The sequence below is a fragment of the Triticum aestivum genome, chromosome 5A (assembly GCF_018294505.1).
Source record: "Triticum aestivum cultivar Chinese Spring chromosome 5A, IWGSC CS RefSeq v2.1, whole genome shotgun sequence".
Lineage (NCBI taxonomy): Eukaryota > Viridiplantae > Streptophyta > Magnoliopsida > Poales > Poaceae > Triticum > Triticum aestivum.
In genome coordinates this window covers 125,172,462-125,184,662 of record NC_057806.1, presented here as the reverse complement: position 1 = coordinate 125,184,662, position 12,201 = coordinate 125,172,462, and positions in this window count along the sequence as shown.

Below are 12,201 nucleotides of genomic sequence, written 5' to 3'. Positions count from 1 at the left end.
GTGGTGTTGTTTTGTTGTCAGTAGACCGCCCGCCAAGTTTCATCGCGTTCGGAGTTCGTTTGATAGCCCAACGGATAATTATAGCGGCAGTATAGCCGGTCATTTTTCGTCGGACGTTTTCGGTCTCCGGAAACTGTTACCGGGCTGCCTTCTCCTCTCTCTTCTCAGCCCAACCCCCTCTTTGCACAACCACAGACCCCCCCCCCCCCGTGTGTGCGTCCGAGAATTGTCCGGAACCCGACCCGCTCTGTCGTTACCGTTGGATCCGGATCATCTCCAAACGTCTGTAAAATATCTTCGGTTTCTCTTTTGGACTCCCTAGCTTATTTTTCTCGTCCGCCCGATTACGATCGGAGGGACCGATTAGCCCCTAACCTAATCCACCTACTGTATATATTTTGACCAACCCTAAAATTGAGGAGAGATGTCCCATCCTCCCAGCCAGCCGCCGCCGCCACTCCACAAAATCCCCATCGGGATCATCCCAGATCCACCTCCCTCCTCATTTTCCTCTCCTGCCAGATCCAACCAGCGGCCCCGACCATCTCCCTTGATTTACGCCGCCACCCAACCAGTGCATCCCTCCCAATCCATCCATCCAATAGCCATGAGGGCCTCCTCTGCCTCCCTGTTCGGCCTGGATCGGAGCCCGAGCGTGGAGAGTTCGCTCCCGAACCAGCGCACTCGCCGGCTCCTCACCGAGCACCTCGCCACCAACCCTCGCCGGCCATCGTAGCCCTCGTCGTCCGCAACCGACCCGCAGGACCTGACCGCTTCCCCGCGACCTCGTCTGTCCAGCGTGCACCAGCAGAACAGGCCGGCCTCCATCGTCCCCGCCTCGCCAAGTCCCGTGCCAAGCCTCCGCGTCGCCGGAGCCCTGTGCAGCTGCGCCGCTGCCTGTCTGCATCTCCTCTGCCTCGCCCCGTTCGCCCGCAAGCAGCACCACCACCGGAGTTCCCTTCGTCGTCGGTCACCACCACCAGGTCGTCCCGCTCCCTGCCATCTCCCTCCTCTCGCTTTCTCCGCCTCCTATGGATGCCTCTCACCTCTCGACCTCTCTCTCTGTTCAAGCAGGAGCACACCAACGCCATGGAAGCCTCCCGATGGATCCCGGCCTCCTCCTCGCCTCGCCGGAGCAAGCCAGCAGGCAGACCCCGTCGCGCCCCACTCTGGCCTCCCTCGCTTTTCCCCGCGTCACTGGAGCCCCGCGTCCACGCTCCGTTCGTCGCCGTCTCTGCCAGGTCCGGCGGGTCCCCGCACCCCGGCCTCGTCCCTGGCTCCAAGTCGCCGCGCCGCCCCATCGGAGACCGCCAAGTCGATCGCCGCCGGCTCTGCCCGTCCTCTGCATCGCGCCAAGTCCTGCTCCTGCCTCTGTTCGAGACGACTGCTTCAGCGCCCCGCATCGCCCCCGTTGACCAGCGCGCGGGCCGCGCCAAGGCAAGCGCCAGGCCCAGCCTGCTTCTTTGCCGGCCCGGCGCACCCCTCCTCACACAGCCAACCTTCTTCCCTGAACCGGGCCAAAGCCCATGGGTGAGGCCTCCCCAGCGCCTCCTTTTTTTTTATTGCTATTTGGGCTAGACAGATTCGGCCCGAGTCACGTTTTTTTTCGCCGAACGTTTTTTTTTCTATTTAACCAGTGCACTGCATATTTACAGAACTGCCCCTATGTTAAACTGCTAATAACTTTTGAACCATGCATCCAAATAAAACATGTTATATATGTAAGATGCTCAGAATTTTATCTACTTTCATAATCTGCCTTTTTCATCCATGTTTGAAATGTTTAAAATGATGTTTGTTTAAATTTGCTCCTATGCCTTGCTAAAATGATTTAATTCATAAGTATTCAACCGTAGCTCCAAATTAAATAAACTTTATATGTAAATGGGGTAGAATTTTGCCTAGTTTAACATGGTGGCCTTACTTTGCATGTTTAACAACCCTAAAATTGCGTTTAGGACAGAACAGGACCTAATCTAAAATATGCATATGGGGAGTTTCCGGAATTGTTGTTCGTTGCTTCCGGCCTCATTTAAACTTGACTAGATAGGTAGTTTTACTTTGCTTCACCCTCTTGCCATGTTAATCAACATTTAATATTGTTGGGGTATATAAACGAGATCGAACTAAATAACTTGTTGTGGTGTTTCGTCAATATGCAACTCATTGCATATTGATCTCCACTTAATTTGTAGAACTGCTTGTGCACTTTCCCATGCCATGCATATTTAAACCAGACATGCATCATACTTGATTGTGCATCATGACATGTTTATGTGATGGTTGTTTATTATGTTGTGTGCTTCCTTTTCCGGTGTTGCTTCTTCGGGTTGGTTCCGGTAACATCGCGCTTGTGAGGACCCGTTCGTCTACGTTCCGTTTATCTTCTTCATGGACTCATTCTTCTTCCTTGCGGGATTTCAGGCAAGATTATCATACCCTCGGAATCACTACTATCTTTGCTATGCTAGTTTGCTCGCTCTTTTGCCATGCCAATGCTACGATGCCTACCATTTGCTTGTCAGCCACCCAAATTGCCATGTCAAACCTCTAACCCACCATGTCCTAGCAAACCGTTGATTGGCTATGTTACCGCTTTGCTCAGCCCCTCTGATAGCGTTGTTAGTTGCAGGTGAAGATTGAAGTTTGTTCCTTGTTGGAACATGGAGATGTTGTTCCTTGTTGGAACATGTTTACTTGTTGGGATATCACAATATATCTTATTTAATTAATGCATCTATATACTTGGTAAAGGGTGGAAGGCTCGGCCTTATGCCTGGTGTTTTGTTCCACTCTTGCCGCCCTAGTTTCCGTCATATCGGTGTTATGTTCCCGGATTTTGCGTCCCTTACGCGGTTGGGCTATTATGGGAACCCCTTGACAGTTCGCCTTAAGTAAAGCTTCTCCAGCAATGCCCAACATTGGTTTTACCATTTGCCACCTAGCCTTTTTCCCTTGGGAGTCGCGCATCCCGAGGGTCATCTTTTTCTTAACCCCCTCGGGCCAGTGCTTGTCTAAGTGTTGGTCCGAACTAGAGTCCTGTGCAGCGCCCCCTCGGGGCAACTCGAGGTTTGGTTTTAGTTGTACGGAGCGCTCATCTGAGTGTGCCCTGAGAAAGAGATATGTGCAGCTCCTATCGGGATTTGTCGGCACATTCGGGCGGTGTTGCTGGTTTAGTTTTACCCTGTCGAAATGTCTTGTTGTACCGGGATACCGAGTCTGATCGGAATGTCTCGGGTGGAGGTCTATTCCTTCGTTGACCGTGAGAGCTTGTGATGGGCTAAGTTGGGACACCCCTGCAGGGATTTGAACTTTCGAAAGCCGTGCCCGCGGTTATGGGCAGATGGGAATTTGTTAACGTCCGGTTGTAGAAAACCTGAAGTTGACCTTAATTAAAATACATCAACCGCGTGTGTAACCGTGATGGTCTCTTTCCGGCAGAGTCCGGGAAGTGAACACGGTGTTGGAGTTATGCTTGACGTAGGTAGTCCAGGATCACTTCTTGATCATACCTTTATCGACCGTGCTTTGCCTTCTCTTCTCGCTCTCATTTGCGTATGTTAGCCACCATATATGCTAGTCGCTTGCTGCAGCTCCACCTCATTACTCATCCTTCCTATAAGCTTAAATAGTCTTGATCTCGCGGGTGCGAGATTGCTGAGTCCCTGTGGCTCACAGATACTTCCAAACCAGTTTGCAGGTGCCTATGTTTCCGTGCAGATGACGCAACCAAGCTCAGGAGGAGCTCGATGAAGATCTTGCCCTTTGTGTTGTTTCGTTCTAGTTGATCAGTAGTGGAGCCCAGTTGGGGTCGATCGGGGACCTTTGTCGCATTTGGGGTTCTTCTTTTATTTTGGTTCCGTAGTCCGACCTTGATTGTATCTGGATGATGTAATGCTTTATTCATGTAATTGTGTGAAGTGGCGATTGTAAGCCAACTATGTATCTCTTTCCCTTATGTATTACATGGGTTGTGTGAAGATTACCTCACTTGCGACATTGCTTTCAATGCGGTTATGCCTCTAAGTCGTGCTTCGACACGTGGGAGATATAGCCGCATCGAGGGCGTTACAAGTTGGTAATCAGAGCCTTCCCCGACCTTAGGAGCCCCACTGCTTGATCGTTTTTAGCGGCCGAGTTGTGTCTAGAAAAAATATTTTGAGTCATTTAGGATTATATATATCAGAGAGTTAGGAATTCTTTTTACTCCCCAGTCTCTTCATCGCTCTGGTAAGGCATCCTGACGTAGAGTTTTAATTATTCTCTTCTCAAATTTCACTAAAAAAATTTTAGGATCACGCGGGTATCTTGGAATCGTTCCGATGGTTTTATGATGAGAACATTATCTTGGTGCCTCCTGTCAGGGGTTTAGTGGAAGTGTCCCGGGGAGTTGAGCTCTGAGGTGTTGTCATCATAATTTTATCGTTGCAGTTCTGGAATACCTGAGTTTAGTACGCCGACATCGAAAATCTCTTTTATGCAGTTGTTGGTGAGATAACCCCGATAACCCAGTACTGAGGTGAGTACGGGAGTATTGCCATGACTTGTATAACGGATGCTTTTCGAAGGTTGAGGTAGACGATTTCCGAAGGTTTCTTGGTTATGTGTTGAAGGATGGATACAGCTGGATGTAGGATTTGCTAGTTTGGGTGAGATATTATGCTTCCCCTGTATCCCCAACACCTGATTGCATAGCCGGAAAAATTTCGGGAGTTTCATAGGTGGGAATTCAAGTAGCTCTTAGGATATCTTTTCGACAGATGTATGATATGAAATTGGGGTTCGACGTCTAGTGGTCCGCCTATTCACGGTCGATTTTACAGTGGTCTCGTTGTGTCTTAAAGAGTCCTTGGCTATGCCGACTCGGGGACGCTTCGTATGTCATGTGCACTGCCTTGTACATGATGGTGCTGTATACTCGAGCCCGTGTAGGCCCCACCACGAAAACTTCGGACGAAATCTCTATCATATGTTTGTTCCGGCTTATTCTGCAAGCCAATCCTTTGTTTTGTTTTATTTGTGGTATTCGAGTTGCTTCGAGTCAAATGTTGAATCCATACCTTTTCCAAATGGTGTTCTCATATTCCTATGCGAATACTAATCCTTCTTGATCATCGAGATTGTGCTGTCAATCCTTTTTAACCGGTGTGCTCCTCCTCAAGTGGATCCAATCATTTCAACATCAGTAAGATCAATTATCTCTTCTTCTCAACGGTGTTATTTCTTCCGTCTCCAAGTTGCCTTTGTTTTTTTTCCCACCCTCCCTCCCTTTGTTTTTCTCCAAGGACTCAGATTTCTTAATCGAGTATCCATCTTGTTGATGTGAAGTCTCTCCATTCTTTTCCTTCAATGTTCTTATCCGGTGATTCTCATGAAGTTTCTAACGGAACTTCAAGTTCGTCATTCCTCATTCCTTTCTCTTCTCCGGTGGATTCAAGTCAAGATTTGTCGATTATATCCCCTTTTTCTCGTCTCAAATACCTTCTCTTGACGGTGCTCCTCATATTTATTCATTTCTCGCTATTCTATTGTTCCGGAGTGCTCAAGATATCTCGAAGATTCGTGTTTCCACTCTGCATTCGTTCAAGCTCTTTCGAGATTGGTATCTCATTCAAGTCATTTAATTCAACCGGTGCAGCATCTCTTTTAAATCTTTTCAACGGTGTTCTTTTGAGTGGGCCCTAACCCACAGGTCTTTTCCCAGGATCTTACCTGACTCTTCTAATTCTCCCGGAGATGTCCTTAAAATTCTTTTCGAAGTTTGACGTAAGAATGATTATCATCAGTCATATGTCCTTCTCCAAGATCTTTCAAATTCTTTTCATCGTTGGTTCAACCTTTCTAATTTTCATCCCGGAGTGCCTCAACAATTTTGGTGGTTCTCGTCATCATTCTCAACATGTGCAGACCGAAGAGGGATTTCTCCTTAATCTTGCTCTTTTCTCTTCAAGATTCGTGGTGCTAGCTTGTTGCCATCCTCTCATAATTGTTTTCGATTGTGAGAATCTTTTTCACCCATCTGGAGTAATTCAAGAGTCCTCTCAGTTTGTATCCGGAGTCCATCAATTCAGGTTTATTCATTCTCAGCTTTCAGTTATCATTCTCCGATCTTACCGGTGCCTTGTTCAAGTGATCTTTAATCGACTCGTGCTCTCTTCGTTCTCATGTATCTAAATACCCTAAAGTATCTTCATTCATTTTGCAATTCTTCCCGGTGATTTGTGCATTTGCTACGTTCAATTTAAATTCTTACGGTGGTTCGTTCAAGAGTTCTCTTTCTTTGTTATCATATCAATTCATTCGTTCTTTCCAAATCCTACCGGTGGTTCGTTGAAGACCTTCTCAAGTTTACGCCATATCTCTCTTAATCCTTGATACGAGAATGAGTAGTATGCCAAATCCATTTTTTGTCATCAATTTAATTGGTGAAGGATAGGCATAATGTAATTCTTATTCTTGTTGCATCGACTGAACTCAATTCCCTATTCCGGAGGCTCATCAAATTCTTGATTTCTTTTGTTCATCTTTCTTTTCCCGGAGTTCCAAGCTCTAATTATCACGGAGATCCATCTGAATCATTGCAAGGATTCACCTTGTGTTTTCAATTTCTCTTTCTTTTCATTCCTTTTGTTTACCGGAGTTCTTCATGGAGGTTCTACATGATGGTTCATCAAGGATTTAATTCCCTTCTCAAAGTTTTCATCGAGATTCTTTCCTAAGGAGTTCAAGCTTTCTTCATATGGTAATCCGGAGTGGAATTCTTTCTACCATATTTTGGAGGTGGTATTATGTCATTCTTGATAATTTGAGTTCATGTTCCATGATTCACATGTTGTTAAGAATGAGTTATTTTTAAATCCATCAACCTCGTTGTTGGAGTTATCTTGTGTCATATTTCACCTAAAATCCTTCCATTGGGAATGTTGCTATTTGTGGTGCTTGCCAATGATCCAAGTTATCTCTTTATCATCTTGGTGGAAGAAGTGTTCATCTCTTCATCGATCTAAAGCTAGCAATCATTTCCGTTAGTGGCCGGTTGTCACCTCATAATTTTGAGATGTTTTCCATAAGCCCACTACAAGCTTATTCGTTTCGTTGTTGGTTTTTCCCAACAACCCCGTTGTAACCTTCTTGGAAGAGTGCTTTCCAAGCTCAATTGTGGCAGAAGTTCCCATTTCCCCCTCCATTCTGTTATTCCAATGATATATCTTCTATTATTTCTTTCGGAGGCATTGTGACATTGCTCTTTTCACTCACCATCTCGATTCGTGAGGATCGTGTTCTTTTCTTGCTTATCCATTTAACCGGAGTGTCGTGTTTTCATTCGAGTTCTCTAATCTTATCAAGTTTTCCCTCCTTCCTCAACTGGAGAGCTGTCTGAAATCCTTCTTACCCATTGTGCCATTCTTTCAATAGTTCCGGAGGCAGTGTATTGTGATTTCATCAAGTATCTTCTCATCTTATCAAGTTCTTATTCAATTCTTTTTCTTTTCAATCGGAGTGCTGCCCGAAGTTGTTCTCCCTTGTTCCTCTTTTCTAACGGAGTGCTTTCAGCTTCGTCACCTCCATTGTATTCTTTTCTCGAAATGGATTAACCTCTCAAGGTTCTTTGGTTTCACTCATTGGTCAAAGAAGCAACTTAGTTTTACCTCTTCTCTTCCTCTTCCATTTCTCTCCGGTGCCATCCTAGATCTCGGGACGAGATCCTCTCGTAGTGGTGGAGTGTTGTAACGCCCCGAGACCGATGTGCCAGGTGTCGTTCAGTTATTCGCTGATGTTGCCAGGTCATTTGCTTGTGTGTTGCATTTCATCATGTCATCATGTGCACTGCATCATCATGTTTTAAAACTTGCATTCGTCCGGGTTCTCCGAGTTCTCTCTGTTGTCCGTTCTGAGCCCAACCACACTTGCACACGCCCGCGGCATGTCTGTTATAGTATTTTATAAGTGGCCGAAGAATGTTCTCGGAATGGGATGAGAGTTGGCGTGTGGTGTTGTTTTGTTGTCAGTAGACCGCCCGCCAAGTTTCATCGCGTTCGGAGTTCGTTTGATAGCCCAACGGATAATTATAGCGGCAGTATAGCCGGTCATTTTTCGTCGGACGTTTTCGGTCTCCGGAAACTGTTACCGGGCTGCCTTCTCCTCTCTCTTCTCAGCCCAACCCCCTCTTTGCACAACCACAGACCCCCCCGTGTGTGCGTCCGAGAATTGTCCGGAACCCGACCCGCTCTGTCGTTACCGTTGGATCCGGATCATCTCCAAACGTCTGTAAAATATCTTCGGTTTCTCTTTTGGACTCCCTAGCTTATTTTTCTCGTCCGCCCGATTACGATCGGAGGGACCGATTAGCCCCTAACCTAATCCACCTACTGTATATATTTTGACCAACCCTAAAATTGAGGAGAGATGTCCCATCCTCCCAGCCAGCCGCCGCCGCCACTCCACAAAATCCCCATCGGGATCATCCCAGATCCACCTCCCTCCTCATTTTCCTCTCCTGCCAGATCCAACCAGCGGCCCCGACCATCTCCCTTGATTTACGCCGCCACCCAACCAGTGCATCCCTCCCAATCCATCCATCCAATAGCCATGAGGGCCTCCTCTGCCTCCCCGTTCGGCCTGGATCGGAGCCCGAGCGTGGAGAGTTCGCTCCCGAACCAGCGCACTCGCCGGCTCCTCACCGAGCACCTCGCCACCAACCCTCGCCGGCCATCGTAGCCCTCGTCGTCCGCAACCGACCCGCAGGACCTGACTGCTTCCCCGCGACCTCGTCTGTCCAGCGCGCACCAGCAGAACAGGCCGGCCTCCATCGTCCCCGCCTCGCCAAGTCCCGCGCCAAGCCTCCGCGTCGCCGGAGCCCTGTGCAGCTGCGCCGCTGCCTGTCTGCATCTCCTCTGCCTCGCCCCGTTCGCCCGCAAGCAGCACCACCACCGGAGTTCCCTTCATCGTCGGTCACCACCACCAGGTCGTCCCGCTCCCTGCCATCTCCCTCCTCTCGCTTTCTCCGCCTCCTATGGATGCCTCTCACCTCTCGACCTCTCTCTCTGTTCAAGCAGGAGCACACCAACGCCATGGAAGCCTCCCGATGGATCCCGGCCTCCTCCTCGCCTCGCTGGAGCAAGCCAGCAGGCAGACCCCGTCGCGCCCCACTCTGGCCTTACTTTGCATGTTTAACAACCCTAAAATTGCGTTTAGGACAGAACAGGACCTAATCTAAAATATGCATATGGGGAGTTTCCGGAATTGTTGTTCGTTGCTTCCGGCCTCATTTAAACTTGACTAGATAGGTAGTTTTACTTTGCTTCACCCTCTTGCCATGTTAATCAACATTTAATATTGTTGGGGTATATAAACGAGATCGAACTAAATAACTTGTTGTGGTGTTTCGTCAATATGCAACTCATTGCATATTGATCTCCACTTAATTTGTAGAACTGCTTGTGCACTTTCCCATGCCATGCATATTTAAACCAGACATGCATCATACTTGATTGTGCATCATGACATGTTTATGTGATGGTTGTTTATTATGTTGTGTGCTTCCTTTTCCGGTGTTGCTTCTTCGGGTTGGTTCCGGTAACATCGCGCTTGTGAGGACCCGTTCGTCTACGTTCCGTTTATCTTCTTCATGGACTCATTCTTCTTCCTTGCGGGATTTCAGGCAAGATGATCATACCCTCGGAATCACTACTATCTTTGCTATGCTAGTTTGCTCGCTCTTTTGCCATGCCAATGCTACGATGCCTACCATTTGCTTGTCAGCCACCCAAATTGCCATGTCAAACCTCTAACCCACCATGTCCTAGCAAACCGTTGATTGGCTATGTTACCGCTTTGCTCAGCCCCTCTGATAGCGTTGTTAGTTGCAGGTGAAGATTGAAGTTTGTTCCTTGTTGGAACATGGAGATGTTGTTCCTTGTTGGAACATGTTTACTTGTTGGGATATCACAATATATCTTATTTAATTAATGCATCTATATACTTGGTAAAGGGTGGAAGGCTCGGCCTTATGCCTGGTGTTTTGTTCCACTCTTGCCGCCCTAGTTTCCGTCATATCGGTGTTATGTTCCCGGATTTTGCGTCCCTTACGCGGTTGGGCTATTATGGGAACCCCTTGACAGTTCGCCTTAAGTAAAGCTTCTCCAGCAATGCCCAACATTGGTTTTACCATTTGCCACCTAGCCTTTTTCCCTTGGGAGTCGCGCATCCCGAGGGTCATCTTTTTCTTAACCCCCCCGGGCCAGTGCTTGTCTAAGTGTTGGTCCGAACTAGAGTCCTGTGCAGCGCCCCCTCGGGGCAACTCGAGGTTTGGTTTTAGTTGTACGGAGCGCTCATCTGAGTGTGCCCTGAGAAAGAGATATGTGCAGCTCCTATCGGGATTTGTCGGCACATTCGGGCGGTGTTGCTGGTTTAGTTTTACCCTATCGAAATGTCTTGTTGTACCGGGATACCGAGTCTGATCGGAATGTCTCGGGTGGAGGTCTATTCCTTCGTTGACCGTGAGAGCTTGTGATGGGCTAAGTTGGGACACCCCTGCAGGGATTTGAACTTTCGAAAGCCGTGCCCGCGGTTATGGGCAGATGGGAATTTGTTAACGTCCGGTTGTAGAAAACCCGAAGTTGACCTTAATTAAAATACATCAACCGCGTGTGTAACCGTGATGGTCTCTTTCCGGCAGAGTCCGGGAAGTGAACACGGTGTTGGAGTTATGCTTGACGTAGGTAGTCCAGGATCACTTCTTGATCATACCTTTATCGACCGTGCTTTGCCTTCTCTTCTCGCTCTCATTTGCGTATGTTAGCCACCATATATGCTAGTCGCTTGCTGCAGCTCCACCTCATTACTCCATCCTTCCTATAAGCTTAAATAGTCTTGATCTCGCGGGTGCGAGATTGCTGAGTCCCTGTGGCTCACAGATACTTCCAAACCAGTTTGCAGGTGCCTATGTTTCCGTGCAGATGACGCAACCAAGCTCAGGAGGAGCTCGATGAAGATCTTGCCCTTTGTGTTGTTTCGTTCTAGTTGATCAGTAGTGGAGCCCAGTTGGGGTCGATCGGGGACCTTTGTCGCATTTGGGGTTCTTCTTTTATTTTGGTTCCGTAGTCGGACCTTGATTGTATCTGGATGATGTAATGCTTTATTCATGTAATTGTGTGAAGTGGCGATTGTAAGCCAACTATGTATCTCTTTCCCTTATGTATTACATGGGTTGTGTGAAGATTACCTCACTTGCGACATTGCTTTCAATGCGGTTATGCCTCTAAGTCGTGCTTCGACACGTGGGAGATATAGCCGCATCGAGGGCGTTACAGCGGATGCCGAGGACGACGGCGAGGTGGGCGGCTCCGGTGAGGTGGAGAGGGGAGGCGAGGCCGGCCGGTGGAGAGGGGAGGCGAGGCTGGCTCGGGCGGCGGCGGTGGTCGACGAGGCGGCGTGAGGCGGCGGTGGCGCGGCGAGCTCCGGCTCGGGCTCGCAGGGTGGCCCGCGGCGGCGGCGTCCGCCGAAGATGGGAGAGACGGCGGCGGATGGAGACGTGGGGCGCGGGGGCGGCTCGCGGGGAGACCGGGCCGGGAGGGCCAGGCGCGGGCTCCCGGGCCTCGGCGGCGGCTGGCGGCGGAAGCGCCACATGGCGGCGAGGGGTTGGCGCGGGCGGTGGAACGTACAAAGTCCGGCGCGGCCGGACACGTCCGATGTGCTGCGGATCTGATTTTAGGGTTTCGTGGGAGGAGAAGATCCGAAAAACGGGGGGGGGGGGTCTATTTATAGGCATAAGTGAAGCTAGGAGAGTCCAAATAAGGTGCGGTTTTCGGCCACGCGATCGTGATCGAACGCTCTAGGACATGGAGTAGAGTTTGGTGGGTTTTGGGCCAAATTGGAGGGGTGTTGGGCTGCAACACACACGAGGCCTTTTCGGTCCCTCGGTTAACCGTTGGAGTATCAAACGAAGTCCAAATGACACGAAACTTGACAGACGGTCTACCGGTAGTAAACCAAGGCCGCTTGGCAAATCTCGGTCCAATCCGAAAATGTCTAATCCCCACACACGAAAGAAAGCTAGAAATGACCACCGGAGGAGAACGAAGCGCTGGAATGCAAAACGGACAACGGGGAAAATGCTCGAATGCATGAGACGAACACGTATGCAAATGCAATGCACATGATGACATGATATAAGATGCATGACAACGATAACAACACACG